We start from the raw sequence: 9073 nt of genomic DNA, 5'->3' as shown, positions 1-9073 counted from the left end.
CCAGAATATTTATAGAATTCCTAAAATCAATAAGAAAAAGACAGACATAGGGCCCAGCTCATTCAATGGTTCTGGAAGTGTCCTTGGCAGGCCCCATATACATAAATACTAGGGCAGACTTTGGGTTTCTGAGCAAAGCTCTGCCATCCTCTCCAGATCACTATTCCTTGTGAGCAATACCTTCTGGCCTGCTAGTCAACTGTAATAGAGACTGAACATTGAACATGACCTGAGGTGCCCAGCATGAACACTATAAGGAAGAGGCCACACTTCTGCCATTTCTGTTATTTTTTTCCTGGCAGCATGGTCCTGTGGGTGGAATTTTTTCCCTCACGGTAGCTGTAGTGGAGACTCTTCCCAAACTTGGTGGGTGTTGAGAAGCAGGATGTGGTGGCTTAGATAGGTGGTTCTTTGAACACAGCTGTTGAGGTGAGGTCTGCCCAATTCCCTGACTTCCTGATCGTGGCAGTTGCGTTCCTTTTGGTGGGCCACTTTTGTTGCATCGTTCTGGGAGCTGTTCCTGGAGGCCCAGAGAGTCAGTTCAGGTAGGCCGGGAAGCAGATGGCAAGATGGAGTTAAATGTGTTAGAGATTTACCGGGGGGGAAGTGCTTGTGAAGAACCAAGGGTGAGGCAGCCGGAGTGGGCAGGGAGAGCTTCAGACCATGATGAAGTTCTGACATCTAGAGGGAAGGAATGGGGCGCTTTACACTGCAGCATAGTTCTGAGGAAGCCTCGGCCAGGCGGATGCGGCGTCCCTGAGCAAAGACCGCTCCTTAGAGGAACCAGGACTGGGCAGGAGGAGCCTAGTCTAGAACCCCACTGGGCTCAGTCAGGGGCTGGGAGCAGCCTGGAGAATGTGTGGCCTCCTGTGTGCACTGCGGTGGACCCTGCAAGTGGCAGCTGTCAGCTAACTACGCTCCTCTAAGTCAGTTTTTCTCAGAGAGACATCTGAGCACACACTCCCTGGGCTGCCTTGCTTAGCCTGGAGCTTTGCTCCAGCTTTGCTCTCTTGTCTTTCCGATGATGTTTTAGGGGAGCATCTAAATTCTTGTAAAAATTATTCTCTGTTTAAACTAGCTGGTATAATTTCTGTTATCTGCAGCTTTATACCCTGACCAGTATAACCCCCAAGCTTATCAGAGTATCTGGCATATTGAAGATGATCAGTACGTATTTCTTTATCAATGAATTTAAGTGGAGTGGCTAATAGTCTTTTAAGAACAGGATATTTAATATTTAATAGCCGACTGTTTGGGTTATTGCAAACAATCCTTTCAGCAGAATGTGATAGACTTGTAGAACGAGGTTTAGGGGTGATGCGAGGGAACAAAGGGGTGGGCAGCAAAGGGAGATGTGGCTGCCCCACTCCCCAGCCCACTGCTGCTGTGTTGAGCAGCAGGTCCAGGGCTGCAGGCTGTGTCTGGCAGTGAATTACAGTTGCTCCTGGTGTACAGAGCAGCTGCAGCTTGAATTCCATGCAGGAGCCGATGAAAGGAAAATTATACTGGAGGGAGGTCACTTTTGAGTGGGTGGGCGGGTGGCAAAGACTGATATCTGGGTTTAGATGCAAACCCATGAATTCCGCATATATCTAAGTACATAGCTCTTCCTCTGAGATTTAAAAAACCAACTATAAGAGCCACCTCCTTTTCTGTCTCTTGCTGCCATCCCAAGGGATCTTCCACTTTTTATTACAGCTGAGCAGCCCCCTTAATTTAAAAGGAAGGATTAGGGAAATCACCCCAATTCAGTCTGCCCTTGGGAAGGCTTGATGTGTTTATAAAATCTCAGCTATTTCCTGAGCACTAGGTTTAGTAAACTTTGACTTCTACTCTCAAATTCCCAAAGAACAGTGAATATCACACAGAAAAATATTTCTGAAAGAGGTAGATGCCAACGAAGTTTTGCTGAAAAATTCCTGAAGAAAGGAGAAAACAACTTAAAACACTGAGACCTCTAAAATTAAAATATAGTCAGCACTTGCCTAAAAACACTCACCTTTTTTGCTGAGAAAAACCACAAGAGACTTAGGGGGAAGTTGTAATTTGTCCAGATAATAAACACTTACGAACAGGAGTGGTAATCGAAGTTTCTCCTCAACCATATCTCAGGCTAATGGAGCAGAGTGTTTTCTATTTGGACATTCTTCACTCCTGCATACCTGGAACCACCCAGGCTGATGAAAGAAACCGATCTAGTATTTAGCTTTGCCAAGTGTTTAATATTTCAACTGGGGAGCTGTGGAATCTCACTGGAAGAGGAGGACAATTTTAAGCCAGCGTCTAATTCTCAGCCTTCCTGTTTTCTTTTCCTTATGGTGACCAGGTGCTCCCTGCAGGCCAGGGCTTCTGTTCATTATTGTGTCTAATGACCACAATTCAGGGACTGTGCCCTCTGTACAAAAATACTTAATTTAAACACTTAGGAAGATGCCATTAATATACTTCAATAAAAGTATTACACATATAAAATTTGGACTTTTAATTATTTATTTATTTTAGAGTTAACATTAAAAAAAATCATAAGATATCCCATGAGTGTTAAAGCCCAATTATCTCTTAAATCCCATAGGATTTTTAGTCTTACAGTTTGTTCAAATCAGGATCTAGATAAGGTCCACGCATTGCGATTGGTTGATGTGTCTTTAAGCCTCCTTTTATCCACAGATACCCCCCATCCCTCTCTCTCTGTCTGTGTCTCTCTTTGCAACCTGTTTGTTGAAGAAATGAAATCATTTGTTCTGTGGATCTTCCGTTGTCTGGATCTTGCTGACTGCACCCCTGTGATATATCTCAGCCTATTCCTCTGCTCTTTATTTTCCTATAAATTGGTTGTTGGATGGAGGTTTGATCCCATTCACAGCTGCCTTTTGGCAAGACTCATTCATGGATGGACTTATGCTTCCACCAGGACGTGTATGATATCCAGTCATCTGTCTTTTTGTGATGTTAGCAGCCATTGGAGATCCCTGACTAGAGTCATTAATTCATTAGGTGGACCCTGAGTTTTATTTTGAAATAATTATAAACAGAAAGTTGCAAAAATAGTATAGAGAGTCACATGTATCCTTTATCCAACTTCCCTTAGCTATTTAAGTAACATATAAACCTAGTTCAATATCAAAACTGGGATATTGACACCACCACAATAATAATACACTTTTAAATGTGCTCTGATAAGAATATTTTCCCTTTAAAAGTCTAGTGAAAGAATCAAAATCAAAACTGTTCATGATTTGGTTAATTATATATGAGTTTCACAGTTTTGTTTCAGCTCAAAATACAGGTTTTTCTCTGAAAGTTAATTTATGAACCTAGGTTAAAAATACATCAAAGCTAGCTTTATTTTGGGCTGAAGATAGCATTGGCACTGTCTGATCCTGTTCCAGGAGATTTATTTGTAATTCAACAGTATAAATTTGGATTTTGGGTGTCCTGGAAAAAAATGCCAAAGGCCCACTTTCTTTCCATTAGATGCAAAAGAAACAGCTTTTCAGAGGTGAGATCACCTTCCTTTCCCTTGAAATTCAGGGAATGCACTTATATAATGACTTCATGGAAAAACAGCACACAGTTAACAGGAATGACAGAAATGTTTTTTAGTGCTTTCTAATTTACAAAGGACTTTAGTTAAATAAAGCTACACCTTAATTAGGTGTCTGAGTTTAATAGTCTGCGGAGGGCATATCTTGCTTGGAATCTGGATCCTTTCGTGATGGCAAAAGAAAACTTGGCAGTTTTGACATGTTCACAGTGCTGCTTACAATAGTTTAAACATCACTATTTGTTGGGACATTTCTGAGGACTCTTTCTTCTCTACTTTGGCAATTTAAAAGTATTCTTCAGATTTATAACTTGCAAGAGTTGGGAGAAATTTTAGAGATCACGCGGGCTACCTAGTCACGTTATAGATGAAGGACTGAGGCCCGGAGGGGTGAAGTGATTCCCTCAAGCTCACCCATAGCCATTGCCTGGGTCAGCCAATGACCCAGGGCAGATGAGGAAGCAGGTGTGGAGGTACAGAGGCCAAGGAGAGCGTGCTTTTTTCAGGCTCCTGCAAGGGCACTCTAAGTTCCGTGAGGACTGGGCCATGCCCTCTGGTTCACTCCTGTATCTCTGCGGCTTACTACAGCATTTGACCCAGCAAAGGTGCACGTGGTTCTCAGAGTTAGAATACGTGTCTAGGATAGGATTTGTGTGTAGGGAGTGACGGGACATGAGACCAAAAAGCCTGGAAGAAACAGATCATCACACACTTCGTTCACCGTGTTAAAGGGTTTGAACTTTGTGTTGGCAGATAATAGCACTGAAGAATTTTAATATAACATAATCAAATGGCCATTTTAGAGAGGGCATTCAGAAGTAGTAGAAAGATGAACAGCTAGAGGCTGATGAGACTGGAGTAGAGACACCACAGAGTGCTATTGCTGAGGATCTGAACAAAGGCAGCAACAGGGCCCATGGAGTTTGCAGAGTTGCATTTGAAAGATGCTCAGTAGGTAGAATTGGTCAAACGGGGACTCACTGTACAGAAGTGAAGGCTGACTCCCCTGTTTCCGGTGAGGGTAGTGGCTGATGGTGTTTTATTTGCCAAGATAAGGAAGGCAGATTTGCTGGGCGAAGATGAGGAGGTTAACTCTGGTGATGATGGGTGTAGGTCTGGAGCTCAGTAGAGAAGTACCAGCCCCGCAGGGAAGAGATAGTATAGTGGAAATTCACAAATTTAACTGAATGCTTTAAAAAAGTCTTTTGTCTACATATTATGGACTTCAGTGTGTTTCTGGCCTTAACAAGAAACTCACTTGGTTTGCAGTTCCTTTGCGGCAATGATTAAAATAAAAGTGCTTCTCAGCAAAAGAAACCGTAAACAAAATGAAAAGACAAGCTACATACAGAATGGGAGAAAATATTTGTAAACTATGTGACCAACAAGGGTTTAATTTCCAAAATATACAAACAGCTCAAAAAAACAACCCAACTGAAAAATGGGCAGAAGAACTAAATAAACATTTCTCCAAAGAAGACATGCAGATGGCCAACAAGCACACAAAAAGATGCTCAACATCGCTAATCATTAGAGAAATGCAAATCAAAACTACAATGAGATATCACCTCACACCGGTCAGAATGGCCATAATTAAAAAGTCTACAAATAGGGCTTCCCTGGTGGCACAGTGGTTGAGAGTCCGCCTGCCGATGCAGGGGACACGGGTTCGTGCCCTGGTCCGGGAAGATCCCACATGCCGCGGAGCGGCTGGGCCCGTGAGCCATGGCCGCTGAGCCTGCGCGTCCGGAGCCTGTGCTCCGCAACGGGAGAGGCCACAACAGTGAGACGCCCGTGTACCGCAAAACACAAACAAACAAACAAAAAGTCTACAAATAACAAATGCTGGAGAGGGTGTGAAGAAAAGGGAACCCTTTTCTCTTTGGGTGGAATGCAAATTGATGAGGCCACTGTGGAAAACAGTAGGGAGGTTCCCCAAAAAACTAAAAATAGAGTTGCCATATGATCCAATAATCCTACTCCTGGGCATATATCTGGACAAAACTATAATTATAAAAGATACCTGGGGCTTCCCTGGTGGCGCAGTGGTTGAGAGTCTGCCTGCCGATGCAGAAGACACGGGTTCATGCCCTGGTCCGGGAGAATCCTACATGCTGCGGAGCGGCTGGGCCCGTGAGCCATGGCCGCTGAGCCTGCGCGTCCGGAGCCTGTGCTCCGCAGCGGGAGAGGCCACAACAGTGAGAGGCCACTGCAAAAAAAAAAAAAAAAAAAGATACCTGCACCCCTATGTTCATAGCAGCACTATTCACAATAGCTAAGACATGGAAACAACCTAAATATCCATCAACAGATGAATGGGTAAAGAAAATGTGAGATATATATATATATATATATATATACACATACATACATACACATGCATACGCACACACAATAGAATACAGTCATAAAAAAGAACAAAATCGTGCTATTTTCAGCAACATGGAAGGCACTAGAGATTATCATACTAAGTGAGGTAAGTCAGAAAGAGAAAGACAAATATCATATGATATCACTTTTATGTGGAATCTAAAATATGACACAAATGAACTTATCTACGAAACTGAAACAGACTCACAGACATGAAGAACAGACTTGTGGTTGCCAAGGGGGAGGGGATTCGGGGAGGGATGGATTGGGAGTTTGGGGTTAGCAGATGCAAACTATTATATATAAGATGGATAAGCAACAAGGTCCTACTGTATAGCACAGGGAACCATATTCAATATCCTGTGATAAACCATATGGAACAGAATATAAAAAAAGAATGTGTATGTATATGTATAACTGAATCACTTTGCTGTACAGCAGAAACTAACACAACATTGTCAATCAATTATACTTCAGAAAAAAATAAACCAAAGTGCTTCTATGACAACTCTCTGTCCTGATGCTTTGTCCCCAAAGTTTGGAGGAGAGGCTGAGCTGCACAGAGAGGAGAGCAAAAAGGCAGGGCCACCAGGGGACAACACCTTCAATCACACACACCACTGAAGGAGACCACAGCGCGGGTTAGGGGGTGGTTAGCAACCCACCACCTGCCCACAGTTAAGTTGCTTGCTCCAGTTCTCATCTCCTTCTTTCCCTACCCCCCTTACTCTCCCCAAGTCTGTCTTCCAACCTTACATATTAACCTTGAGAGGAGTTCTGGAAAATACAGTTTTCTGTCTCATTACATTTCCACCCTTTTAAAGCTGGTTATGCATTTGATTAAATTCATCTATTTTTACTTATATATCTCTTAACCGAATTACAAGCTTTTTGTGGGGAGGAAGTGCAACTTACTCATCTTTTTGGAACCCAGCTTCCAGTTTCGTTCCTAGTTCATCTCTTAATAAATGGAATTGAAATGAAAAGTATTTTATAGTTTCACGTTTATAATTTTTCTTTACAAAATAAAGAAGTTTCTATAAGAATTATTTTAAGGACTTTTATAAAAGAAACAAGTTCCCTACTCTTTCTCATTTAATTCGTATAGAACATTTTCTTACATTGTAAAGAATGCTCAGAATATAGAAATACGTTCTATAAAAGCTATTTTTTGAACTATACTGTCTATTTTTCCAGTGATCTTTAGATTTGGTAACATCTTTGATTTTATACACATGGTTTTAAAAATAAAGAAAGATTGCATTTGAGGCAGATTGAATTTATACAAAAGTGCCTAGGTCTCCCATGGGTGTCGGCAAGGGTGAGTATAAGAGAATGCATTTACAACAAACAATTCAAACAATAAATAAGCTGGCTTCTGAGTTGCCCAGTTAGGAAGGCTGAGGTGTGTGGAGATCAATGCTGTGTAGTCTAACATTCTTAATGAAACTTGTTAACAAGAGAAATAGGACTTTACAAGGGATTTCAGTTTTAAAGGCATGGCAATGGCCAAAGTATCTTGTCTGAGTGGTTTTGTTTTCTTCCTAGGAGCCAGAAATTGATTGGATTATAGAGAAAAATCTTTTCTTTCTCCCTTTGAATAAAAAAAAAAATACAGATCTTCTTCTAGCTCATATTTTCTTTCAGTGTTCAGTTCTCTCACTTATACAGCTTTTATTTTTTTATGAAAAGTGAATTTTTAAAGAAGTAATCCATAAATTATTGTGTGTTCTTAAGAATTCAAATGATACAGAAATAAGTTCATAGAGCAACTAGAGAAGGTCCTTTTAAACACAGCCTCTTTCTAAACCACCTCTTCCTCAGCAGTGACTGCTATGAAAGAGTTTGATGTATATTTTTCAGACCCTTTTCTGTGCATTTATGTATATACGTACGCACCCAAACTTGAATTTCTTATTTTTTAAACAAGTGAGAATATTATATGTATTGTTCTGCCATTTGCTATTCTTTTTGAATGATCATCTTAAAATTTTTTTCATGTTACTACATATAAATCTACCTTATTCTATTTGACCTTTGCCCAGTATTACAGAACACGTGTGGTAGACAACACAGTTATACATGCTTTGCCAGTAACCTCTTGATTTGTCCATGTAGAGGGCAGATATCTCTTGATCTCAGGGAAGGTAGGCCTTTTCTCCAGCCAGTCTTGGTCCCCTTGGCAGGTATTTGTAATAGCTAGAGTAACCATGTGACACTGTCTGGACTATAAGATGTAAGGGGAAGTTGACAGAGAGGCTTCTGGGAAATCTCTTTATTCCTTGATAAAAAACGAAAGCATTGGGCTTCCCTGGTGGCGCAGTGGTTGAGAGTCCGCCTGCCGATGCAGGGGACACGGGTTCGTGCCCCGGTCCGGGAAGATCCCACATGCCGCGGAGCGGCTGGGCCCATGAGCCATGGCTGCTGAGCCTGTGCGTCTGGAGCCTGTGCTCTGCAACAGGAGAGGCCACAACAGCGAGAGGCCCGCGTACCGCAAAAAAACCCAAAAGCATCACAAGGAGGTTACTCTCTGCTCTGGTCACTCTTCTCACATCCCCAACTTCCTGCTTTGAAGACAACTGCAATTTCTGCAGCTTGAAACTAACTTGAGACCACAAGGCCACGGGCATAAGGATGGAAAGTCAACATGCCAAGTTTATTAGTCAATTTTTCTGTCTAACAAACAACCTTGAAATCTCAGTGGATTACAAGGATAAACATTTGTTTTCTTGCTCATAGTATGCGAGGTATCTCTGGCTCTGCTGGGCTCACCTGAGATCGGCTGGGCATGGCTCCAAGCTGTGTGTTAGGTTCAGGTCTGTTCTATGCATTTCCTCATTTTTCTTGCATCACTGGCTCTCTGAGGTAGTTCTTATTATGGATCACAGGAGTGTGAGAGAGTGAGTAGAAACACGAGATAACTCTTAAGACCTTAGCTTAGAACTAGCACACACAGAGTTACTTCCACCCACATTCAATTGGCTGATCCAGGTTGCAAGGCCAAGTCCTACGTCAGCCCTTTCTAGCACACTGCAAGGTTATACTACAGAGGAAGAGAGTGCAGAGCTGAGAACAATAATCCAGTCGGCACTCAAAGATGGAGGAGCAGAGGGATGAAAAGATGCTGGGTCCTTGGTGACAACATGGAGCAACTGAGCA

This window comes from Lagenorhynchus albirostris, chromosome 11, assembly GCF_949774975.1.
Source record: "Lagenorhynchus albirostris chromosome 11, mLagAlb1.1, whole genome shotgun sequence".
NCBI classification, from domain to species: Eukaryota; Metazoa; Chordata; class Mammalia; order Artiodactyla; family Delphinidae; genus Lagenorhynchus; species Lagenorhynchus albirostris.
This window is presented reverse-complemented; position numbering follows the sequence as displayed.